This window comes from Symphalangus syndactylus, chromosome 9 (assembly GCF_028878055.3).
Source record: "Symphalangus syndactylus isolate Jambi chromosome 9, NHGRI_mSymSyn1-v2.1_pri, whole genome shotgun sequence".
NCBI lineage: Eukaryota > Metazoa > Chordata > Mammalia > Primates > Hylobatidae > Symphalangus > Symphalangus syndactylus.
This window is the reverse complement of record NC_072431.2, coordinates 110,200,021-110,226,335: the sequence shown is the minus strand read 5'-3', so window position 1 is coordinate 110,226,335 and position 26,315 is coordinate 110,200,021. Positions and strand designations below refer to the sequence as shown.

The window sequence follows — 26,315 nt, the reverse complement described above, 5'->3', positions numbered from 1 at the left end:
CTGGAGCCTCATCTCCTTCACCTCTCCCCACAGCAGCCTAGAGGGCCCATCTCAGGAATGAGGCAAGAATGCAGGACGCAGCACGGACTCACTGATTCAAACGCCTGGGGACTCTAGAAGCCTCAGACCTGCAGAGGAATTAGGTTGGAGCAGGAAAGAGAGATATATAGACTTGGAGATGGAGAAGGAAATGAGAGACAGAGCGGGGGCAAAGACAGGGGCAAGGACATGGTGGGCAGGGAGGAACAGTACTGGCTGAGGGGGAGCCTGGAAGAGACAGTCAGGGCAGGCGGGAAGCTCCAGGACAGGGAGGAGGGGCTGAGGCTGGGAGGCCCCCAGATCCCACCAGGCCTAGGCAGCCTGGACAGCGTGGGCGGTGGGGGCGGGGGCAGAGGCCTGAACGGTCCAGAGGCTTGGGGGGTGGGGGGACCAGGCCGAGGAGGGAGGCCTGGCCCCTGGCAGCTGGCCCGGCAGGCCCCTCACCAGGGAGGGGCGGGCCTAGGTCAGGGGCCAGCTCGTGGGCTGGGGCCGGCTGGCCATGGGCAGGCAGGTTCCCACTCCCTATGGTGTTTCTCCCTCCTGTCTCTGAATCTCTGATCTCTAGCCCCTTCTCTTTTCCCTCCTCTCTGAATCCAGACCTGCCTCTCCTCTCAGCTCTCTCAGTGACCCCACCTCAAGTGGCATAGGGCTCCAAACTGTGCCTGGGTTCAGGATTCAAGCTTTACTTCCTCCTGGGCTACCATGTCCCCACCCACGCCAGGGGCAAGCCTCAGTCCTCAGGAGAAATGACCCTACCCAAGCTTAGGCCCTGTCCTCCTCCTCAGAGGGGGCAAGATAAGCCAAGCACCAGTAGGAGGGGGCCAAGAGGGAGGCAGGGGGAGCGGTCCCCCAGCTCTCGACGCTGGCTGAGGCCGTGGAAAAGGAGGCAGCCCAACTGAGTGAGTTGGGGGGGTTGGTATCCGCACCTGCTGTTGTGACCTCCACAGCCGGAGATGGGGGCCTGGAGGGGACAAGATTCCGATGGATTTTGGCAGCGGCCTGGACTCTGAGTGCTCAAAACCCCCATTCCCAGCCTCTTGCACCGTGGGGACCCTGAGATCAGCATGTGCGTGCCCTGCTGCACGTGTGTGCGGGCGTGTTGTCGGGGGAGCCTGGGGCCCTCCCATGATGGGCCTGGCTGGGCAGCTGGGGAGGCATCCTGGGGAGATGGGAATCTGTCACCAGCCTGTGCCCACATGTGGAGGCCCACTTGGGGCCTTGCATGCTGCCTGATGACCTGGGCATTGGGCTTGTATATGCACATACATGCAGGCCTGTGCTTAAGTAGCCCTCTAGATGCAGAAGGTCTGGGCTTTCACCCTCGAAAGTCATCTGGTCCAGCCCCCTGCCTCTTGAATGGAGAGGAGGAGCGGGCAGATAAGTTCATAACCTCCCTTTGGACACATAGGCTCTGGAGAGCTTCACAGAACCTGAGGTACTGGTGCCAAATCCCCCAGCCCCTAACCCCAGTCCAGTCTCTTCTGACTTCCAGAAGAATCAGGAAGCCCCCTCCACCCAGGAAAGGCACACACAGCAGTCAGGTTAAGTCTGTGGGGAGTGGGGTGCTGCTCCTCTTGTAGGGACAGAATGCTGCAGCACGTTAGACAGTTGGAAGAACTCAATGAAAGGCAGGGGATGGGCAGAGCAATAGGGTTGACTGAGACTTCCCTTAGCAGGGGGGATGGGGTAAGGAAAGGCCTGAAGCGGACGCCGGGGACAGGAAGGAGGCTGCAAGGCAGGGCCCTCCGTGGAGACAAGGATGGATAGAATGGCTTTCCAGAGTTGGAGATTAGGACGAAGACCTATTTGCCTCAGCATCTCCTACCACACCCACCCCTGGCCCCATCACTGCTATGGTGCAGACACACCCTTGAATCCATACCCAGAGGCCCATGCATGCAAGCTCACACACACACACACACACACACACACACCCACACCCACACACACACACACACACTGGGGGGTTGGGGGCAGCAGTGCATGTGATGCATTCGCTTATAACAAAAAAAACCTGAAGATGGTCGTTCTGACAGAGCCAGAGTTGGGTGGGGGGAAAAGAAGCTTCGAATGTCTTCTGTGTTCTGTTCTCTCTGCCCCCTAACGTGCATATGCACCATGCACGCTACTTCTGAGGAGTCTCCTGGTCTGCTGGGCAAGACTGAGCCATCCTTCCTCCCCTTTCCTCCCCTCCTCACAGTGGGGAAGCCAGAGCAATCTGTTCCTGATGGGTAAACACAGGCGTAAGTACGCGCACACACATGCTCACACACACACCAGCCACTCAGGCCACACAGCACCCAGTGCTCACTTCACCCCGACAGAGCACACACTTGGGCTCTCACTACACCCGGCAGAGCTCTCAAAGCCCCCGCCTCCTCAGACACACAGGGCCAGAGCTTCACAGACACACCCAGGCAGCCTCTCGCAGACACTGGCATTCAGAGCCTACCATCGTGGCCACACATCAGGGCCTCCCACATGGACACCCACTCCCACAGCCCCGTACACGCTGGTGTGTGTGCACACATTACAGTCACACTCACACACACAGACTCCCTCACACAGCCATGGTCTCACATATGGATACCATCACACACTCCAAACAGTCAACCTTCCACACAGACATCACTGTACACCTCCAGAAGCTCAGGGCCCCCAGTCGCCCTCGGCCTCTCACGCCCCGACACCGGCAATGGGAAACACCCACATACACACCCTGAACAGCCACACTGTGCCAGGACCTCAGGTTGCCTAGCCGTGCCTGAGGGGAGGGACAAAAAGCCTAGGGTGGCCTAGGGCAGGAAAGAAAAGGAAAGGAAATACATTGTTGGTCCCTAAAAAGTGAGAAAATGGATGATTATTCCCCAGGCAGCTCCTTCTTCCCCAAACCCTGCTTTCAACAGCATTAGAGAATGAAGGGAGATCCATTCCAGACAAGAGAGGTGAAGGAAGTACCTGGGGGAGACAGATGGTGGCACTGGCATCAGCAAGAGCCAGAAAGGCCCAGAAATCAGCCGACTCCCCAGGCCCTTGCTGCCTTCCCTCATCACCCTCTCTTCCCCACGATGAGGATTGGCAGCAGCTCTCAGCCTAGCTATCTGCTGTGTGATCCCAAGGCCTCTTCAAAACCTCTATGTGCCCACAACTGTCTAGTGGGCACCCAGATGTCTGGCCTGGCTGCAGAAAGGGCAGGAGAGGGGAAGGAGATGGGACCTCCACTCCAGCCCCCCAGCCCCCACCAAAGCCCTGGCATCACTGTCAGCCCGCAGAGAGGTAGGGCAGATGCCCAGCAGCAGGCGGGGAGCAGGCAGAGCCAGCGGGTGCTCCTCTAACTAACCACTGAGGAGGAGAGTCCTAAGGTGTCCTTGGACCCTGCAGCCCCGCCCCCATCACTGGAGGAGTAGACGCGGAGTCGCTGTCCAGGCAGAATGGAATCCAGGCTGTGCTGGCCAGGCCCCAGCCCAGGAAAGATCGGCAATGCTGCAGACATCCTTGCCACTTGCCACTCCAGGTGTAGCTGGGGCCCTGATGCCTCCATCCTAAAAGGAGTCTGACGTGACTCCACGGAAGCCAGGCAGGACCTAAGGAAACCAGGCAGGGGTGATGCCACAAAGCCAGGTGATAGGGACTTCCGGGAAGGGGGCAGTGGGGACAAAAGAAACCAGGCAGCAGGGTGTAAGGAAACCAGGTGACAGGGCCCCAAAGAAGGTAGGTGGTGGGAGCCAAATGAAACCAGGCAGTGGGGACTAAAGTTAGCTAGGAGGTGTGGACAAATGAAGCCAGGCTTTGGGGATCAAATGAAACCAGGCAAGAGGCCCACAGGATGTGAGAAAAGAAAGATATCAGGAGCTCATCCCCTCTGTCTAGATGTCACCCCCACACCCTGGGCCTCTCTCTCTGTAGCCCCCCTTCCACTCAGGCGGTGGTCCCCTCCCCCAGGCCAATGGACACAGCCAGAGCCCCCTCCCCTCTCAGAGGCCTGGTCCGATTGCAGCCAATGGGCCCCGGCCCCATCCCTGGGACCTCAGGAAGTCCCAGTCCCTCCCACCGGCTGCAGAGGCAGGGGGGCTGGGGGGAGAGAAAGAGAAGAGAAGAGAGACAGCTTGGCAGGGGGAGCGCGCCGAGCAGCCGCGGGGGGCGGGGGCCGAGAAAGGAGCGGGAAGCGCCGAGGCGGGCTGGGCGGGCTGGCGGGCGGGCGCGGGGCGGGGGCGTCGCGGTGGCGGGGGTGACAAGTCCTCCGGCCTTGTGGCCACTGACCTGGGTCCCCACGCAGGCGCCCCGTCGGTGCCTCCGGCGCTCCGTGGGTCCGCCTGCCCGCCTGCGGGCATCGGGTCTGCGGGGCTGGGGCCCGGGCAGCCGGAACGACCCGGGAGGCAGGAGCAGCCCCCACAGCGGTCCCGGCGGGCGGGTGGGCGAGGGGCCGGGCCACGCGGTGAGCGACGAGGGCCGAGCCCCAAGTGAGCGACCGGGCAAGCGGGCCGGGAGGAGGGGAGGAAGGAGCGCGCTGCAAGCGAACGAGCAAGCGAGCTAGCGGAGGGAGAGTGAGGGACGGCATGCAGTGAGGTCATCCTTTGAATCTAATTGTCTGAGTCAGGAGGAGATGTGGCACTTGATGCTGGGGGAGGGGAGGCAGAAGGGACCCTCCCCGCTCCGGTCCCGGCCCCTCTCCACACCCAGGGGTGGCCGGGGCCTCCTTTTCCCTCCCAAGGAGAAGTTGCCGCAGGCCAACTCGGGCAGACCACTGCTGGTCTCAGGGCTGACCTCTGCTGCCTGGGGCTATCAGCAAGTGGTGAGAGATGTGGGACCCGTCCCCAGCTCCGGGCTACCCTCCTCCTCCCGGGGTGACCGCCCCCCCCAAGGCCCAGCTCACTTTCCCACATTTTTTAGGGCACGGGAGGCTCCCAGCCTACCCCCAAGTCCTATTCCAGGTCCTATTCCTGCTCTGTGAGGATAAAGCAGGAACTTCAGCCAGCCTTCCAAGTTGCCTTACTTTAGGAACATGGGGCCCCAACTCTATTCCCCAAGTTACTTCCAGTGCTGGGAATTTGGGGGAATCTAGAAACTGAACCCCAGGCTCACCATCCTGCCCTCTGGGAGTGATAGTGCAATGCCACCCGTCCTCCAGTTATTTTCTGCATTTGGGATGAGGACCCCAGGTCCCCCTTTAGGAAGGACAGGAGCAGGGCCAGACTCCTAGGGTCTCCAGGGAGGGACCAGGCTGCCCAGAGGGTGAGGGGCAGGTTGGTCACTGGACCCTGGGCTTGTCAGGTGTGCACACCCGTACACGTACACATGAGCACACGCACACACACACGTGCACATGCACATCCACATGGGGTCGGGGGCACCAGACAGCTGGGGATGCTCACACCAAGGGCCATACCCTCCTCCCTTTGCCCCCGTGGGGGAGGGGTGATAAATATTTAAGGGGCTTTTAGCTCAAAAGGGGCTGGAACGGGGGAGGGAGGGGGATCCACGCTGCCTGATTAATGGGGTTACGGGCTTGGATCAATCCGTCCGCCCGCCGCTCCCTCCTCCCCCTCCTCCCTCCCTCCGCCTAATGCGCTTTATCAGGAGACGCTTTTCTGACTTGGCAGCGTCGGGCGTTTTAAATAGACCCATTTAGAGCTGGGGTTGGGGGAGAAGGAGGGGGGTGGAGAGACAGAGATTGAGACAGGCTGGGAGACAGAGACAAATCAGGAAAGAGAGATGGGCCCTAGAAGAGAGAGACTGGGAGAGGAGAGACAGAAGGAAATACAGAGATACCATTGAGATAAGACACTGAGGGCGAGGCTCCCACAGAGGCTGAGATGGACAGAAAGAGGGTGATGGAGACAGAGAGGGTGATGGGAGGCCAAAGGAAGCTGGGGGGCTGAGGAGCAGAAACAAGCAAACAAAAAGAGACAGGGAGGAAAGGAACCATGGGCAGCAGGGAGAAGCCCAGAGAGAGGCTCTCTGCAAGGGCTGAGTGCTAGCCTGGGAGAGAGCAGATATTCTTTATTTCCAAAAACGGTTTTTCATCCACTTTGTTAAATTAAAAAGCTGTTTTTAAAGTGGTGCTGGAGGTGCTGCTGGGGGAGGGTGAACAGAACTGCCAAGTCCTCCCTCTCTGGCCTCCTCCTCCTCCTCCTTGGCCCCCACAGAAGCTGCCTCAGCCTGAGCCCCTGGGGTGTTCTCCAGCTCCCCTGCTTGCTGAGGCAATCCTCTGAGATCCCCAGGAAGAAGGTCAGGGCATCTGAGCTACTGTTCACTGGCAGGAAGTCCTTCCCGCTGTCTGGCCTCCGTTCTTCTTGCTGCAGGGAGCCCATTCTTTCCCCGACCACTATCCTTCTCTTCTCCAGCTCCTGTCCCGGCTCCCTAAGGTGTTCCCAGTTTGCGGAGGATTATGTGCCCTCACAGCCCAGTAGCACACTTTCCAAATAAGCCATCAGACTCCTCCCAAGGTACCCCCCATAAATATTATCTTTTATTCTGTAAATCCATCTCCTAGCCCCATCCTAGTCTGAACTTCTATCAGATACACACCCCATGTCCTTGGGTCCTCTGGGAACAGTGGGGTGAAAAGCTTAACTCTCTACAGCCTTCTCAGGCCTCCCTTCCTCCTCTCCTGGGCCCCAGCTCCATCTTAAGCCCCTTTTATGTGTCAGCCTGGGGTACCCCACTCCACCCTCAACAACACCCTGGTCCTAGTTGTGAAGGGTTAGTCCCCCCTCAGCCCCCAGCCGGGAAAATGGCCAGTCTGTTTGGGAGCTGAGATGAAAAGCCCGGCCGGCCTTTGTGGGCCTCTGGCGGGTTTTGGACAATAGGCCCTTCCGTTCCGCTCCAGTGCCTCGATTCCTTGGATGCCCCCACCCCCAAGCTGCCAATCCAGGGGCCTTGCCTAGCCTGAATGAGAGACAGGGAGAGTCAGGCTTGGCCCCACAGCTGGCCTCAGAAGATTCTGGACTTTCTGACCTCCTATCTCATCTTTTTAAAGCCTAGCTGCTCCTCCAATCAAGTAAGAGAGATGTCTGGGAAGCAGACAGGAAACCTGAGGATACTGAAACAGAAACATATTCCCATATCTGGGATTCAGCCCCCCCCTTAGTATAGAACCCAGTCTCCTAACCTGGTGTTGCCCTTGCCTGTGTGACCACAGATAAGTCTCTTCCCTTTCTAGGCCTATTATGAGAGCATGAAAAGCCTCAGCCAGGCTGAGCCCAAAACCTCTGGAAAAAGAAAGGACAGGCGAAGAAAGGAAGGAATCTCAGGTCCTCCTCCACTCATGTCCCCTAGACGTACAGCCCCACTACACCTGCCTGAGTCCTTGAGATTGATCTGCCCCACCTGCGCCCCAGCACCTACCTCTTCACCACTGGCCACACACCAAGCACATCAATGTCCTCCTCCTCCTCCAGACCAACTCTTCAGGACTTCCAAAACCAAGGGGGCAAGATGAGGTGACAAGGCTAGAGTCTAGAAGGGCAAAGGGCACAAATCAGAGGTCACAGAGGAGCCACAGGCCTTAGTCCAACTCAGAGGCCATTCCATACTCACAGCCCCACTGTGTGAAGAGGAGACTGAGGCAGGCAGCAGCTAAACGTCTGGAAGAAGAAAAGTTGAGAGTAATACAGACCCCTCCCAGCACCCCTTGTTGACTTCAGGTTCTGAACCACAGGGACAAAGGTTGCCAGAAAGCAGTGGCCTGATACAACACACAGATACACACCCACAGACAATCCACAATTCCTATACAATCAGTTCGCAGACACACAGGCACCTCCATATCACATGCATCCTCACATGCACAATCCTAGAGTCACAGGGTCACAGGCATGGTGTAAATAACCACCATCATAACACCCCCTTCCTTATCACCACTATGATTTATTGAGCATCTATTATAGGCCAGGAACTGTGTTTGGCACTTTATATGCATTATCTTACTTAATCTTCATGATTTCTCCATGAGGTAGGTTTTATTGTTCTTCGCATTTGATAACCAAGGAGATTGAGCTTCAAGGAGGTCTTGCCCAATACCACAGAGCTGATCAGTTCCAGAGTCTAGATTTGAGTCCGTATCTAGTTCCAAAACCTTGCTGCTATACCAATTTGCCTGTGCAGATCTCTCGCCCACCTGCACAATGCCTTTCCCAATAATAATAACAGCAGGTATCACTTGTTCAGGGTCCTTGGTTACCCAGACACTGTGACAAGTACTTAATTTACATTTTGGTACTGAATCATCAAAACAAGCTTCAAGGCCAGGCATGGTGGCTCACACCTGTAATCCCAGCACTTTGGGAGGCTGAAGCAGGTGGATCACCTGAGCTTAGGAGTTCGAGACTAGCCTGAGCCACATAGTGAAACCCCATCTCTACCAAAAATACAAAAAATTAGCCAGGCGTGGTGGCACGTGCCTGTGGTTCCAGCTACTCCTGAGGCTGAGGTGGGAGGGTCACTTGAGCCTGGGAGGCGAAGGTTGCATTGAGCCAAGATTGAGCTACTGCACTCTCCAGCCTGGGTGACCAAGTGAAACCATATCTCAAAAAAAAAAAAAATAAATAAAATAAAATAAAATAAAATAAAATAAAATAAAAAACAAGCTTTGGAGGTAATCCTGTTTCTATTTTACAGATCCTGAAACTGAGGCTCAGAGAACAGAAGCAGCTTGGCCAAAGTCATACAACTGGTAGTTGGTAAAGGAGCTGGCCTTGAACTCAGGGTATCTTGAAACCACTGTTGCTTCTATGGACTCTAGCCATTCAAAAGACCCCTCACCTTCTATAAGACCCCAGGAGATCCTCAGGGTCCAACTGCTCCCCTGAAAGCAGGTCCCAGATATATCTGCCAAAGGTATGATTAGGAGCCTAAACACATACCATGAGAATGGGATTCCACGTCTTCCAATCCTGCCCAGAGATGCAGAGACATCACCACCCAGGGAGAGATAGCCAGAAACTAAAATAAGGTGTTAGAGACAGGGTGGTTGATAGTGACAGATACAGCCACACCAAGACAGGTTCAAAGGGAGGGAGACTGAGGGGAAGCCAGAGACAGAGAGGGACACATTAGGCCAAAGAATGAGAGAGATAGCTGGAAAAGGAGACAATAGGAGTAGAGGAGGGTACAGGCTGACATGAAAAAACACAGACAGATGCACTCCAGCATGCAGACAGACACATATAGACCCATCTGACCTTCACAAGAAACAGACTGTTAAAGCAAGCAAGGCTCAGGCTGTGTGTGGCGTGCGTATGTGTGTGTGCGTATTGCGGGGGGAGCATGCAGAGTCTGTATAGCTACGCACATTACACCAGCTGCTTCCAGCAATTTCATCTGATTAATAATAAATGCCCCATAATTACAGCCGCTCCCCCAGCCCTTCTTCCTGTTTTTTGTCAGCTGCTGCCAGGCCAGCCCCCCATAAACCCTATGGTCCCCTTCATCCTCACCTGCTGTCCTCTAGGAGGCTGAGAGAATGTGAGCTGGTGGAGGAGGCCATATTCCCAGTTTGAGGAGGGATACCCATCTCCCTATCTTGGATTAATGCCCTTTGCTTCCAAGCAAAAAGTCATCTTACTTAGGTCTCACTCAGAACTCTTCCACTGCATGGGTATAACCTGTGACCCCTAATATGGCCTAGGGGCCCACATCTGGGATGCAGAGAGATGAAATCCCCTTGCCCACTCTTTATCACTAGCTGGCTAAGTCTCCATCCACAACCTTTACCTAGCCTCAGAACCCTGTAGGCTCTCGAGGAGGAAGGGACCAGGACAGGGGCCCTCACCCCATCATTCCAATCCCAGACAGCCCGAATCTCTGCCCACTCGTATACCCTCAAGCTCTGGACACTAGATGGCTCTGCCTGCCCATTCCTGAGCACCCCCAACCCCACCCCCACAAGTCCACCTCCTTCCAGGCCTCCCACCCAAGCTCTCCAAGGCATCTCTATCAGAATCAGCTGCTGGGTTGTGCTGATCTGTTTCTAATCGCTGGGGCCTGGTTCACACTTGCCCCCACCCCCCAATATTGATTCCATTATTTGGAAAGTCATTGACGTCAGGGGCCTGGATGGGTGCCAAAACCGCCTTCTCTCCAGGCCTGGGCCAGGGCCCAGCCCCCCATCCCGCAATTTCACGGAGGGGCCCGGAAGGGTCAGCTCATGGGCCAAGGTCACATGGCATCTTCCCTCTGACTCTGGGCTCCTCTGCCTTTTTGGAACCACTGTGCAGCTCCCTTCTGGAGAGAGGGGCTACGCAAAGCCCTGGGATTTAGAAGTTGGGGGAGGCTATAAAAGGGAGTCTTAAGACCCTCATTGGGACTCTGGCTGCAAGGAGGGGCTCTGAAGAGGTAAGGAGGAGGGCAGTGGCTCGGAAAAGGGTAGTTGGGAATACTTTGTGTTTTTTGCCACACTCTTAAATTTTGGAACATCCTGAAGCTGGTCTTGAAATGGATCCTACTGACTACTTGGTTTTTATGTCTGACATCAGATGTATCTCCAGACTCTCTTAGAAGGAAATTCTCTGGAGCGTAGGATAACAGATTATCCTAAATGTTGCCATAATTTGACTAACTGGCACCAGTAATTTTATAAATCTTTGCTCCACATAAAACAAAGGCTCTGTTTCTTGTGTATCTCTCACCTATGCTGCCTCAGTTTCCCCACATTCACACCGTCTCCCAGTCTTTCCTGGCGTTGGATGTGTGTTTCTTCCTCTCTGTCTCTATCTGACCAAGATGCAGCCACTGACACACTGGCCCACGCCAGCAACTCCTGGGCTCTGGCTGGACAGAGTATTTTTAGGATCCAAACCCCGTGTTCTCAGACAGGCATTAATAAGCAATACAGACAGTCTGTGGTGCCCACAACAGCTACACAGCCTCAGAGCCCAGCCTTGGAAGGTCAGAGATGGGGTCCATTCCTTCAGCTAGAGGGTCAGAGATGGGGTCCATTCCCCTGAGGGAATTTCTTCTTGTCCAAGAAACTCACACCTAGAGGGTAAGGGACGTGTTCACCACCACATAGGAAAAAAGGACCTTACCTTCTGCAAAATCCTGAGGCTGGGAAAGGGCAGGATGACCTCTGACCTCTGCCACCAAATCAGGGTGATTGCCCTGCCCCAGCCTCCTCTGGTCCAGACCTTTCCAAGGAAGGAGCCTATCATCTGCACTCCTTCCCTGAGTGAAGGAAAGCCCTTCCTCTAGTCTAGCCTGCAAACCAGTCTTCCTTTGAGCCAAACGGGTGTAGGACAGGGGATGCTGGGTCTCAAACCACAAATCCCAGGAGCTTCCCTCTCCCCATGATCTGTCCCACTCAGTGATTCATGCCTCAACGTTTATTGAGCACCTCTTCCCTGCCAGGCACTGTACAGGGAGCCAGGCACATGGTCGTGCCCACAGGGAGCATTCGGTCCAATGAGAGAGAAAAAGATGTATTACTGTTCACACAAGAATGCCTTCCTTGGTATACGAGGTCTGTGCCAAGGGCAGGCAGGTACAGGGTGAGCAAGGTAGACCCAGTCCTTGAGTCACACAGAGCTCATAGGCAACTACTCTGCAACCTTGCTGAGTGTCACGTGGGGAAAGTACAGGTAGGATATATGGTGGGGCACACTGACTGCCCTGGGGTCTGGAGAAGCCTGTCCTCCTACAGGCTAAGGACTCTTCAGTTTGCTCCTAAACCCAAGATGGGCCCTCAAGCTGAACACAAGTCACTATCATAGTTTAATTTCAGTTCCTGCTACTGTAGCTCTAGTCTTAGCTTTTGGGAGCTGGCTGCCCACAGCAGCAGAGTCTAACTCTTCCTCAACATCTGCTCCAGCTCCTCCTTCCACCCCTTGGCCCCAGAGCGCCGAGCTCTGGTGACCCCCAACTGGGCACAGCTCTGTGCTTTGGGACTCTCTTTGCCCTCTGCAGAGGTAAAAGGGACTGATGACCTCAGTGCTCTCCATCCCCAGGGACCACTTGCCTTCCCAGCCCCTCCCCACAGGAAGCCGAGAGCCCTTGTGGGTTTGGTCACCCAGGGCCACAGGAGTTTACAAAGCTGAGGTCTCCACCACTACCCCCACCCAATGGTGGGTCTGGAGGAGGGGTCAGTTCTCACTTCTCAGGCTCCTTGCTCTCCAGGACCCCCCAAACCAAGCACACATGGTCCCCCCCAAACCCATCTGCATTTCAAAGAAAATCCACTCCATATGTTTCCGATGCATTTACACTTCAACTCAGAGAGCACGGGTGCCTTGCCTCCAAGTCTCCCACCCCCATAGGGGGGCTGTAAAGCGTGTGTCCCCTTCAGGACGGGAAGCAGTTACAGCCCAGCCATCTCAGCATTGGGAGGGACTGCAGGGCCATGTCCCTACTGTGTGGGTTCCCATGGGGGAAGACAGCATATCTCAGGCAGCCCCACCCACTGATGTTCATAGCAGCAGAGCACGCAAAGTCCAGGGCAGGGTCTCCATGGGAGTTAGAATACCAGGGCTGGCTGCAACCTAGGTACCCCAGGGCTACTGCTCTTTTGGGGAACACAGTGGGGAAGGCTAGGCATGCCCTGGAGCCAGGATAAGGGCTCAACAGGCAATCCCAGAGATACTGTGAGACACGCACAACAAAACATGGTTCCTCCCCCTCCCCAGCCAGGGCAGAGAAGAGAAGAGAGGGTGGGATCCCGTCTCCTCCTCCAGCTAACTTCTCCCCACAGATCTAAGGCTGTTATCTCTCCTACAATCACAGATTCAACACCCTGGAGCAGTTGCAGGAGCCAAGGTCTGCTCCCTCCAATCTGCACACCCCTCCCATCCTAAGAATGATTGAGATGTGTTTGTGTATGGGGCGGGGGAGATGTCTGGGGAGGACAGGAGTCTTATTTCCCCCACCTGGCCTTCTCTACCACAGAAGTGATGTCCAAAACTATTCAAGGGGGATGGGTGTGCATTGACATGGCACACGGAGGAATCTAAAGGTTCACATCACTCCTGTACCAACAATCCACTCAGATCTTCCTGCCAAGAGCCTAGTCTCCTTATGCAAGGACAGCAGGGAAATCTGACTGGGTTAGCCTTTACCACCACTCCCCTCCATTAGCCCACAGCCCATTGTGAGGGATTTGACCAAATGTGTATCCTCTCTCCTCCTCACCTTTGGAGGGGACAGATCCTGTAGCAGTCTCTGTTCCTCACTTCAAGTGCCCCAATACTCACCACAAACCAAAGGAAAGCATGGGCATATCTGACCATGAGTCCTAAGTTCCACTGGGATTGTGAATGCCACATTCTTAGTGTGGATCTGAATGTGAGCCCAGGATGAAAGTGTGAGTTTAATCTAAGTGTCACGATCTAATGTCCATCTAAGTGAACTCCAAGATGCAAGTATGGGTTTGAGTATGAGCCCAGGTCTCAGCATGCATCTGACTGTAAACCCCAGTGGGTCTGAATGTAAGCTCCAGGACTGAAGTGAGAGAGCCTGTGAGTCCCAGGATTCCTGTATAAGTCAGCATAAGTATTAGAGTTCTAGTGTAAGTCTGAGTGTGAGACCCTGGTCATAAGGGCTTCTGAGTATGAGCTAAGGTGACTCATATGGAGTCCAAGTGTGAGCACTGGTATCCCTTTTTAAGTCTGAGTGTGAGTCCCAAAGTGCCCTTGAAAGTCTAAGTGTGAACATCAGAATCCTACTGTGAATCTGAGTGTGAGCTCTGAGATCCCAATATGAATCTGAGTGAGTCACAGGACTTCAAGTGAGTCCTACCAAGATCCTGGTATGAGTCTATGTGTGAGCCCTAGGTTACCCATGGAGGTCTGACCCCCAAAGTCCCCATATGAATCTAAGTGTGAACCCAAAGGTCCTAGTGTGAATCTGAGTGAGCTCCAGGGTCCCCATGTGAGTCAATGTGATCCCCAGCTTGGAAGTGTGAATCTGACTATGAACCCCAGTGTCCTCAGCGAGTCCTGGAGTTCAAATGTGAGTCCCATGATCCCCACGGGAGTCTGACTAACTCGGAGTCCCAGAATATAAGTGTGAATTGGAGTGAGCACGAGGGTCTTTGTGTGAGCCCCAGTGTGAGCCCTAGGACCCCAGTGAGATTCTGGGTGTGAGCTCTAGGTCTCAATGTAGATCTAAGCTAAAGGATAAGACCGTGAATCCAAGCATGACCCTACAGTTCCAGTGTGGGTACCAGTGTGAGCAGAGTTCCAATGTGAGTCTATGTGGAAACTCCAGGACTGAAGTGTATCCCTGGATATGAGCCCCACAACGTAAGTGTGAGTCCATATGAATGTAAGCCCCTAGACCCTAGAAGGAGTTGAAGTGTCCCAGTGTGCATCTGAGTATGGATTCCAGAGCCCCCAAAAGTCCTGTGCATGAACTTTAAACTCCTAGTCTTTGTGTAGGCTCAGGGTCTCAGTTGGAGTATCAGCCCTGACAGTGTGAACCTTAGCTCCATCTCACCAATGCTGACCAGGAGCCCCTGGCACCAGCTGAGAGGATTTGTGTGGGTTGTGACAGTGGAGATAGGGGGGCATAGTTTGAGACACCTAGGCCCTTCTAGCCCCCAAGTCATTGCTAGCCCTACATCCCTGGGAATCTGCAATGGTTCAAGCCCCATTCCCACACGTGTAATAGCACACCATCACACCCAGAGTTAGATACACAAAAATACACCTGGTGTTTCAGGCCCCTCGGACACACAGCAATTACAGATGCACAGACACACCCAGCATTTCAGACTCTCACCACCTCAGTGATCACAGCCACACAAACACCCCCAGTGACACAGACACAAATTCACCAAGTATTACAGGCAGAACAACTAGTGTTAGAGACACACTCCTACAGCGGCATGCAGACACACACCCAATGTTGCAGACAAGCTGCCAGGCACACAGACACACACAGACGCTTCTCAAAAAGAGAGACTAGACGGAAAGAGAAAGAAAATCCTGAATTTTCAACAAGGCGTGAAATAGTCCTGCCCGCCTGAAGCTACTGGAGTGGGGAGGGGGACAAGGGAGCGAGCGAGCGAGCGAGCTCACGCTGGAGGAGAGGCTCGGGAGAGGAGAGGAGAGGAGCCGAGAGGGAGAGCTGTCCGTCTGGTGACCTCCCCACGGCCCAGCCCCCACACACGCGGAGATACACTACTCCGCAACACAGGGACACCCAGACTGGCTCACACTGAGCAGCACTGGAGGAGACACACACGAGCAGACTCACAGACACTTGGGGATACACCATAGGCAGACTCACACAAGCCAGGAAGACTTACAAAGAGACACTGGAGGAGACCCACTACATGGAGATACATCCAGGCGGACTCAAGAGAAAACCATGGGGACGCCGACCGACACACACACACATATGCACACACACACGCGCGCGCGCGCGCGCGCGGATTCGCACGGACACATGCACTGGCAGACGCGCAACCGTCGGTTCGCATCCCCGGGCGCTTTGAAGTCCAGATTTCTGCCCGAGAAAGAAGCCACCTTTGGGCGCGCAGAGGCCACTACGAACCCCCCAAACCCAGGAATTTTTCCAGACCCCGAGCGTGCAGCTGAGGGGTGGGGAGAACAGGGACACTAAGACAAACCGCCGGAGCTACCTCCCTCTAGTCGACAGTCGGCCCCACCACCACCACCACGCCCAACCCCCCGGAGCGCCCGGACGTGGGGGGCCGCTTCTCCAGAGCCCCCGCCCCCGAGTTTGCAGGCAAAGTTTCTCGTGAACTTTCCTGTCGCCCCCGTCCGTGGGCCCAGGGGTGTCCCCTCACTCTTCCCGCGCGCACAAGGGCCGCCGGTCTGTTGGTCAGCCCGGGCTCTGAGGGTCCGGCCGCGCGCACTCCGCCGCAGGGTACTCACCGCGCCCTCGGGCCACCCGGGCTTCGCGCCGCGCCTTCCGACCGCCCCCGGCAGCGAGCGAGGCAGGGAGCGCGGAGCTAGCACCGCCCGCCGGATCCCACCGCCGAGCCTCGCGCCGCGCCGGCTGGAGCCGCCGCCTCCGCTGCCGCCGCCGCCCGCTCTGCACCGGCTCCTCGGCGCTCGGCGGCTTTAACCCCCCCATCCTCCTCCCTCCCTCGCGCGCTCCCTCCCTCCTTCCCTCGCCCATGTGACCGCGGGCGCCCGCTCGGCCGCGCGCGCCCTCGCTCCCCTCCCCCTCTTGCCTTGTCTCCCCGCGTCTCCGCGGCCGCGCGCCACGACCCCTCCCCGCCACGGGCCCCGCGCGCCCCCGCCTTGGCACGCTCTCGCTCCTGGCACACGCGGCCCGCTCGTCCTGCGCGGGCCTGTGAGCCCCCACTCCCACTCGCCCAGAACTGGCACGCTCTCTGCCCCCCCGCTGGCACACTCGTCCGCACTGGCACGCGTGGCCCCCTCGCGTTCACCCTTTCTCGGGCGCGCCCTCCAGACGGCTGTGGTCCCCGTGCTTCACGCGCAGCCCCGGCCGCGGGTCTCGCAAACGCGCGCGCGCGCACACACACACACACCCACTCCGCCCGCTCCCCTAGGGCGGCTGGGCGCGCACCCACCCCCGGGATCTCTCCTTCGCACTCACTCTCCCTCTCGGCCTTGGCCAGGTCTCTCCTGCGCACACTCCCGCACATTCAGGCCCTGACGGCCTCGCACCGACTCCCTGGCACACCCCGGGCCAACTCTCGGGGTCCTCCCTCCGGCGTCGCCGTGAGAGGAACGCGAGCCAGAACCCCCAACCCCCACTTTGGGCAGAAGAAGCCAGCCGGCTCCGCCTCTCCCCTATTACTACTGCCCCCCGCAACGACTCCCTTCCCGGTCACCCCCTCGCGCGGGGGAAAGGGGCTTCCTTCACCGCGGATGGACCCGGCCAGGAGCCCAGGCCCATGCCTCCCGTGTCTCCGATGACACCAACACCACTACTCGCATGTTCCTCGCGCCCCGAGGACACATAGCCGGGGGAGAAGCCTCCACTGGAATGAAGGGGTAGGGAGGGTGCACCCTCAATGCCGGGCGCAGGCGCACCCTTTGATAGGAGGCTCACTGCCTTCGCAACCTGGGCCTCTGAGGGGCCGGGGTGTTCACTGAACTCGCCCCTGGGCCTCCGGTCTGGCTGCAACATAGGAGAGTAAGGTTAGACAACCTGACCAACTTCTGAGGCCACGTGAAAGCGCAATGGAGTGGCAATGGCAGAGGCGGAAACCGAGAAGGCCACCCCCGTCTCCACCCCTTGGATTTTTCACCTGACCCTTGACCCATAATCCTGGGCCCTGCCCCTCCGGGGAGCTGCTCTAGGGCTGAGGGCGAGGAGAAGGGAGGGAAATGTCTCGCTGTTTCCTCACATCCTTCCTCAGTAGGCTGCCTAGAGCGCCCGGGCCCTTTCCCAACAAATGCCTCAGGGACTCCCACTGCAGAGGAAAATCCTTCTTCCCGCCACGGCCTGGGCTTTTCACTTTCACTTCCGTGGCCACAGAATCCCCTTCCTACAACTGGCAGGGGTCGCATGGGCTGGAGCTCAGAGACGGCCAGCTAGGACTTCAGGACACACAGCAAACTAGCTGCGCCCCGCTGAGGGCCAGCGCACAGCCGCCCACACAAGGTGTCCTCTCCCCGGGCTTTCTGGGCCGCCAGCCTCCTGCTTCCCGGGCCGCAGACCGGGATTAGACTGTGGACGCGGGGAAGGAAGGGGGCGTTGCGACGGGATCTTGAGGGGAGCAGGACTTGCCCCTGCCCCTGCGGCGAAGCTCTAGGCCCTGGGAAGGTTCGGTACACCGGGGGCCGCTCCTCTCCAGGGGGCTGACCGGCCTGGGCGCTCTAATCCGGCCGGGGAGGGGCGGACGGGGTGAAAATCGGCGAGTGGTTTGGGGAACGGACTTGACCTCCAGATGCTCCGGTGTCCCTGGCTCAGCCTCTTTCTGCCAGGTTGGGAGCAGTCGGGAATTCTGTCCCGGTCAAATGTCCCCCTCGGCCCCCGGGGACGCAGAGGCTGCTGTCGGCAGAGCCGCAGTCCACGGCTGCGGGGACAAGATCCGCACTGGGAGTCTGGGGTCCTGGAAGTGGACGTGTGGATGTCAGAGGATAAAGGAAGGGAAGAGGCGCACGTCGGACCTCTGTCCAGGCGTCAGTCGGTCAGCAGCTCCTCCCGACGCTGGACCCAGCAGCCTCGAGCGCTTCCCCGGGGCCGAAGCGACACCTGGCGGACGGTGCGGGACGTGCGTTCCCTTCTGGCTGCTGCTCCTGCTCCGCGCTGAGGCCTCGGCCACCTACGGAACACCGGGTGCTGCCACCTCTCCACACAGCCGCCACTCGGCTCACAACCAATTTTCCTCCCCCCAGAGCTGGGTCAACAGACTAGTAGTGGTTTGTGCTCCTGCCGCCTCTGATGCCGTACCTACACAGTAGCCTTTGAGCTTGTAAGCCTCAGTGCTGAGCCCTCCCCACCGCCTTGAGGGCAAAGTTGAGTTTCTTAGGTGGGGCTTCAAAGCCCTGCAGGATGTGGCCCTGCCTCCCCTCCAGCTTTATTAAGCGCCCCTATTCCCGGCCTCCCCAGCTCTGCGCCAGCCCCCTTCTATGTCATGTCACTTATCCTTAAGCCAACCCCACTTCACTGACATCCTCTCCCCAACTCCATCTCCAAGAATTCACTGCCTTCCCAATCTTCACCATCTACGTTGCCCATGATGAAGTGGCTGGAAGTAACACCCCCAGGCCAGATCCCTTGTGCCCCGCACGTGATGGGGATCTCACATTTGGGCCTGGGGAAATTAGGGGAAGTTCCTCATTGACTTTCAGTTCCTGGAGTTCTCTACCATGAAAGGGGCTCTACGGCCAGGATTTCTGACACCACCCTCCACCCTGGCAGGTGACCTAAACTTGGGCCCCCCACACACACCAAGGGATCAATTGTGCCATTCCAAGCCGTTGGGCAAGCAAAGACCCTTCCTTATTCTTACTGACATGTCTCCGAGGAAGGAGAGCTCCCTCCCCATCTCCTATAGTCTACCTTTCCAGTGCTCCTTTAGGAAACAGTGCTGGTTTCTAACTTGCAATACCATCAGAAAGTTTCTCCCTGGAGCACACACCTGGCTGTCCAAAGTTACAAACACACACACTCTCACACACAGGCTGTCTGTATTACAAATGCCAAACACATGGTCACATAAAGTCACACACCCAATCTCAAACAGTAAAAGGTGTATATTCAACTTCACTATGGTACACTGAGAGTCAGGGTCCCCAGCTTGGGCTAGGAACTAGAGGTCCCAAAAGAGTAGGAGAGTCCCTGAGTCACACACACCATACCCACACATAGACACAATTACACACACAGCCATGAACTCGGTCACACTGAGTGTCACACAGGCACACACAGAGTCACACGCGCTCTCAATCACACTGGGGTTTGGCGGGTTGGGGCGGGCTCCAGGAGGCAGTTACGTAAACGCCCTCAAGCCCCCGCCCTCGCTCCCCCTCACCCCGCCTGCTTCCTCACACAGTGCCAGCGCCCGGGGCGGCTTGGCCGGGGCCCGGGAACAGCTCGGCCTCGCGGAGGCTCCAGGCGCCGAGAAACCCGATCCCACAGAGCCCCGGGCCGGGCCAAGCCAGGGAGGGGGGCCCAAACCCCCCCAACTCAGGGTCCAGCCCAGGCCCCTAGGGACGACTTACCCCTGCATCCAGAGACAGCTCCCAGCACCATCCTGAGATAGTACCTGGGGCCCACTCACAACATCCCCATCCTGCACACCCCCTTCTGGAATCCTATCATCTGGATGGCTGCCTGTGTGCCCTAAGCCTTCCAACCTCTGGCACCAGAAAGGGCAAAGATCCCCTAAAGGTAGAGAATGGGGGAAACTAAGTATTCAACCTTGAATTACCCCCAGTTCCTGGAACTATCTCCTCTTCCCTTCTCATCAAGGCCCTCTAAATTCACTCTGATAGAGAGGGGCTTTCATTCCTGTCCAGGTCCCCCTCAGATTTGCTGCCTATCGATTCCAATATATTCTGTCAGAATTCTAAATTATTCAGGTCCAAGGTCTCCCCTCACGCCCTTTGATATCCTTTCTTCCTCCTCCACTGGGAGTTCTAACTCCAGTCTAATCCCAGTTCCTCCGGTTTGCTAAAAGGAAATTTTGAGAGTAACCTGAGGAATCGGGAACAAAATCACCAAAAGGCAGAAAGATTAAGGCTCAGGAAACCCCTGGAAGTCAGGAGTCTGAGAAGAGGGGAGACAATGTCTGTTGTACGCCCCCCAACATAACCCCCACCCCATTCTGCAGCCTAGACTCAATTTTTCACAATAGCTTTTGAGTGTCTGCTTGGGCCGCCCAGGCCCAGGCAGAAAGGGAATTTCCCGCTATGTTCTCTGTTAATGAACAAAACATTTCATGTTGAAATTCCTCCTCTGCCCCCAGCCCAGTGCCTCCAGGGCCCTCCAGCCTGACCAAGCAGGGGCACCATTAGCAGGGGGGTAACAGAGTAGAAGGAAGCCCCCAGGGGAAGCATACTTTACACTAGGGGGCATCTTTTAAAAAAATAAATAATTAGGGTGACTTTTTTTTCACTTTTGGCTACAATTATCCACTCCTGTGGCGGCTTCCCAGAAAGGGCGGCGGGAGGGCGGCCGGAGCTGTCCCGAGGCCCAGGACATGGCCCCCCTCCCCCGGGCGAGGAGCCTTCCTCAAGTTGTTTTCCTGGTCTCTTCCTCTTGGATGTTTTTTGATTATTAATCACATTTTCCATCCTCAGTCTCAGACCAGACCCCCTCCCCCCAGGGTCAGGGCTGGACAGACGGAGGAGGAGCGGGCTCTGGGAAGATGACTAGGGGACAAGATGGGCAGTGACCCCTGGCCCTGGCTGACCTGAAGGACACTGTCAGTGGCGTGTCACAGATCATACCCTCACCATCCTAGCACATCGTAGGTGGCATCCTTAATCAATACAAGTGAAGTAAATGAATGAACAGGTGTCTAGCTTTCATAGCACCCAGCTGGCACTGAAAAATAAAGCCCCTAGTGCTGGTCCCCTTATGCTGCAGACAGAGAAACAGCCCAGAGAAAGGGAGTCACTTGCTCAGAGTCACCCAGCAAGTTAGTGCCTTGGCCAGAGCAGGACCTCAAGAATGCTGATGGCTCCCCGCTTCCTAAGTCAGTCAATAAATATATATTGAGCACCTACAATATGCCAGGCATTGATCTAAGTAGTGAACCAGACAAAAATCTCTGCCCTTGCAAGGACATAGAGCAACTAGAACACCATAGAATGCTAGTGCACGTTAAGTTGGTACGACCACTTTGAAACACTGTGTGGCAGTATCTACTAAAGCTGTGCATGTACTTATTCTATGGCCTAGCAAGTCCGTTCCTAGATATATACCCAGGAGGAATGATCAAATATGTTTACCCAGAATGTTCATAGCAGCTTTACTAATGATAGCCCCAAAGTGGAAACAACACAAATAGATAAACAGATTGTGATGTAAGTACAGCAATGGAAAACAACCAGCTACATACAACAATGTGGATAAATCTCACAGACAAAATGTTGAGCAAAGGGGAAAAAAGACACAAAGAGTACATAATGAATGATTTCATTTATATAAAGCTCAAGAATAGGCAAAACTAATGTATGGTGACAGAAATCAGATTGGAGTTACCGTTGTTGGGGGAGAGTGGTATAAGTATCTGTTGGGAATTGGTTCCAGGACCCCCTGAGGATACCAACTCTGAGGATGCTTAAGTCCCTTATATAATAAATGGCATAATATTTGTGTATGATCTAAGCACATCCCCACATCTACTTTAAATCAGCTCTAGATTCCTTGTAATATCTAATACAATGTAAGTGTTATGTAAATAGTTGTTATACTGTTTTGGTTTTTAATTGTATTGTTTTTTATTGTTATATTTCTATTTTTATTGCTTTTTTTTTCCTAATGTGGTTGGTTGAATCAGAGGATGCAGAACTCACAGATATAGAGGGCCAACTGTACACATGCATTAAAACTGTACACTGTAGGCTGGGCGCAGTGGCTCATGCCTGTAATCCCAGCACTTTGGGAGGCCAAGGTGGGCGGATCACGAGGTCAGGAGATCGAGACCATCCTGGCTAACATGGTGAAACTCTATCTCTACTAAAAATACAAAAAAAAAAAAAAAATAGCCGGGCATAGTGGTGGGTGCCTGTAGTCCCAGCTACTTGGGAGGCTGAGGCAAGAGAATGGCGTGAACCCGGGAGGCAGAGCTTGCAGTGAGCCAAGATTGCGCCACTGCACTCCAGCCTGGGTGACACAGCGAGACTCTGTCTCAAAAAAACAAACAAACAAAACTGTGTACTGTATATATTTGTTCATGCAAAAGTCCCAAGTCTGGTTCCCCAGCCCCCTCAGGCAAGAGGTGGCAGCCTAAATGACACCTAAGAGAGGCCTATACTAAGCCCTTTTGTCCTCTCTCACAGTGCCATCCTCTTTTTCCTTATAGTAGTTAGTTTGATGCCTAATTATCTAGTTACTTCTGTGATGCATGTGAGCTCCAATGAGGGCAGCCCTGTGGCCTCCATCTCCACTCACGTAGAGTTGGGTCTGGCATAGAACAGGTGTGCTCAACGTTTGAAATAGATTTAAATAAATGTTGACGGAATGAATGATACAAGTAATTAAGTAGGACAACCTTGACCTGTGAGAAGTAAACCTAAGCTCCAGAGCACAGGGGTGGGAGCCTAGATGAATGGGTCGCAGCCCTGAGGGATGGGAAAGAGGTTTAGTGACTAGTGAGGTGGCAGAGACCGGAAGGCAGGCTGAGGCAACCTGAGTGGCTCAGACACCACATCCTGAAATGCCTTTGGAGCCAAGGCTGTTGAGGCATAGAAGGGCATAAAGAAATCAGGAATATAAACACATTGGAGTTTTAGCAAGACCATTGAGGCTGCTGGGTAGAGGGTGGTGAGGATGGTGGAGGCTGGAGGTAGGGCAGCCACAGAGAGGTATTTGTGGTGACCCATAAGAAAGAGATCTCCAGCCTGACCTGGGGCAAGGAGAGAGAGGACAGGGTTTGGGAAAGGGGCAGGACATCAGATTCATCTGCTTCATCTGCTCCCATGACCCCCGGGGGATCTCCCACGTCACTTTATATACAGAGAACGGGCTCGCTGGACACTTAGTCCTGTGTCTGCTTTCCCAAGCACCCTTCCGCTGGGTGATCCCAAAGTTTGGGCTAAGTGTGGAAAGAGAAGCAGGTGGGGAGAGAGGGAGCCGAGTATCCAGAAGAGGGACAGGGAGAGGGAGTGGGAGGCAGGGACAGGGATAGGGAAGATGGAGAAACTAGGAGTCAGGGGACTGTGTATCAAAGGTGGGAGCAGGGGCATACATTTGCAAAATCACAGATACAATTTTTCATTTTGCAAAAATTTGCATGAACAAATTCCCTGCTCAGAAGCACAAAGTCCCTTCATGCTTCCCCACCCAAGTGGGCACTGATCCCACCTACCCACCATTCCTCATGGAGGAGAAAACTATCCTCAAAGGATTGTCCCCCCTAGTACCAACCCAGAATCTGACATTGCTCTCTGCTGCTATAGAGCTGGCTCCTGGATAACAGCTGGGATTTCCAGGAAGGCCTGAGGACCATGTGTCCCTAAGATTGGATCCCTCCCTTTGCCTCCCATGGCTCTATTTCCCGCCAGCCTGTGATTCCCTGAAGTAGGGGAGAGGGAAGAAAAAAGGCCCCAACTTTCCCCCAGAAACTCAACTGTGGTGATTGGGAAGGCAGATAAAAGTCAGAGATTTGGAAACTTAATGCCAGCGTTACCATGTCTGAGGGAAATAGACAGAGGCAGAGGGAGACTCCAAGAGAAAAAACTGAATTAAATTCAGTTCAACAGACGTTTATTAGTGCCTACTGTGTGCCAGGGCTAGAGGGAACATTGTGTACAAAACTACAGATGACTCCCATGCTTTTGGCTTGAGAGACTGGGAGTTGATGGTACCATTCACTTAGCTGGGGAGAGAGAAGGGCCTTGACATGTTCAGTTGAAGGGTCTGTGGTGTGACAGCTAGGTATGTAGCCCCTGTTCAACAGTTCCCAGCATCCTTTATGCTCAGCATGTGCTGGAGGCTTGGGCATTTAGAGTCTCAGACTAACCTGGGCATTATGATGGTGCTAGAGGATGATAAGATAGATCAGAGAACGGCAGGGGAGGGGTGGTGATAAGAAAGGAAGAGGAGAGGAGGATTGAAACTAAAACTCGGGGAACCCATGATTAAAAGAGAGGAAAGGGATGGTGATGCACACCTGTAATCCCAGCACTTTGATAGGCCAAGCCTGGCGGATCACCTTGAGCCTGGGAGTCTGAGACCAGCCAGGGCAACATACTGAGACCCTGTCTCTACAAAAAATATAAAAATTAGCCGGGTGTGGTAGCATACACCTGTAGTCCCAGCTACTCAGGAGGTTGAGGTGGCAGGATAACTTGAGCCCAGGAAGTAGAGGCTGCAACAAGCCATGATTGTGCCATTGCACTCCAGCCTGGGCAACAGACTGAGACTCTGTCTCAACAACAACAACAAAATTGGGGGTGGGGGGAGCAGTAAAAATAAATAAATAAATAAAACAAAAATAAACAAATAAAAATAAAGGGCCGGGTGCGATGGCTCACTCCTGTAATCCCAGCACTTTGGGAGGCTGAGGCAGATAGATCATCTGAAGTTGGGAGTTGGAGACCAGCCTGGCCAATATGGTGAAACCCCATCTCTACTAAAAATACAAAAATTAACCAGGCGTAATGGTGGGTACCTGTAATCCCAGCTACTGGGGAAGCTAAGGTGGGTGAATCACTTGAACCCGGGAGGCAGAGGTTGCAGTGAGCCAAGATCACACCACTGCACTCCAGCCTGAGTGACAGAGTAAGACTGTCTCAAAAAAACTAAAATAAATAAATAAAATAAAAATAAAACAGGAAAGATGAGGGACTTCCAGAAGACAGGGAAGGTGTAGTGGTCCTAGAGATAGAAGAATCAGGGTTGCATGAGGCCAGAAATAGCCTGGTAGGACCAAGGAAGAGCCCAGGTCTTTAGCAGCCAGGAGAGGGGTGGGGCCAAGGGGACAAAGCTAGGGGTATGGAACAGGCTGGTGTAGACTCCTCCACAGGGGCCTGTGAGTAGAGTGTAGACCCCTCCTTCCCCAGCCTCCATGCTGTTCCCTGGAGCCCTGCTTGGGTTGGGGGCCTCTCTCAGCTAGGCAGAAGAATCAAAAAGCTCCTCCCAGGCCCCTAGACTTCCATCCCCGAGCCCCTGGTTTTTGGTTCCCCAGGAGAGTTCTGAGCCTTCCTCAGGCTCAGGAGCATGCAGTGGTTGGGGAACCCTGGGGACCCTGGGGGTAATTGAAACCAGGGCTAAGACATTAGAAACCATAACGCTGACTCTGCGGCTCCCCCAGGATAGCTCCTGGTTTTCTTCTCACCCCGATCCTCCCTGCTGTTGACAGCTCAGCTCTCCCAGGCCCCCAGCAGCTGGGCTGCTGACCCTCCTCCTCAAACCAACTAGAAGGGGCCTCCAACCAGAAGGCACCCAAAGCCGGCCCTCAGGGACCTCTTCTGTGCTCTCAGAAAAGCTTAGTGTATACCAGGCTAACCTCTTCATATTGAGGCATCCCAAATTCTAGTCTTAATAATCCCTTTTTGCAGAACCTAGCAAGTTGAAGTTAGACAATGGGAACAATTTTGCCATAGTGAAAAACAAAGGGAGGAGGTAGATGTGGGGCATGAGTGCCCGTCAGCTAGCAGGTGCTCAATAAATATGTGCAGAAAAATAGATCTCAAAGCCTGGACCCCACCAGAGGGAGGTGTTGGCTGGCCAGATCTGTAACAGGGGCAGTACAGGCTACACACCAGGGTAGCAGGAAGTGAGAAGGTCAGATAAGGAATTCTGTGGCTGGAATCTCTCTCCTTACTTGGATGTCTCTCTTTCTCTACGTTGCGGTCCTTGTCTCTTACCAAAACGACCAGAAGCTGCACTTTTGTAAGACTGATGGGAAGGCCCTCCCCCTGCACAGCTGTCCAGAGATTTCAGGATTCCTAGATTCCCCAAGTGCTGGTGTGGAGATTTGGGCCTGCCTCTGTCTCTATCTGTCTCTCTCCCTGGCTTTTTGGTTAGAGACAGAGGGGTTCAAATACCTACTCTACTACCTACTGACTTTGTGGCCTCAAAAAGTGACTTAAGGTCTCAATTACCTCAGAAGTAAAATGGGATCATAACAGTGCCTATTTCCTGAGACTGAGGTGAAGATTAAGTTAAATGAGATAATCCAGTCAAGTGCTTAGCGCTAGCCCTGGCAGGTGCTAAAGCCCCCT

At 54.9% G+C, this 26,315-nt stretch overlaps 1 protein-coding gene across 4 annotated transcripts in view; it reads right to left on the bottom strand.

The window, feature by feature from the left end:
- CNTFR (ciliary neurotrophic factor receptor) overlaps positions 1-16,468 on the bottom strand; it is a 38,024-nt gene extending 21,556 nt beyond the window's left edge. Inside the window, exons 1-2 of one of the 4 annotated variants that reach the window (XM_055293905.2) lie at positions 16,391-16,468; positions 7,387-7,497 (exon numbers count right to left, since the gene is read on the bottom strand). The gene's annotated coding sequence lies outside the window, so the exon portion shown is untranslated. Of the gene's footprint in view, positions 1-3,379; positions 3,573-7,386; positions 7,498-15,869; positions 16,051-16,390 lie in introns of those variants that run through there. The other 3 variants (XM_055293903.2, XR_008660198.2, XM_055293904.2) reach the window with 3 other exon arrangements.
- Positions 16,469-26,315: the final 9,847 nt, after the last annotated feature.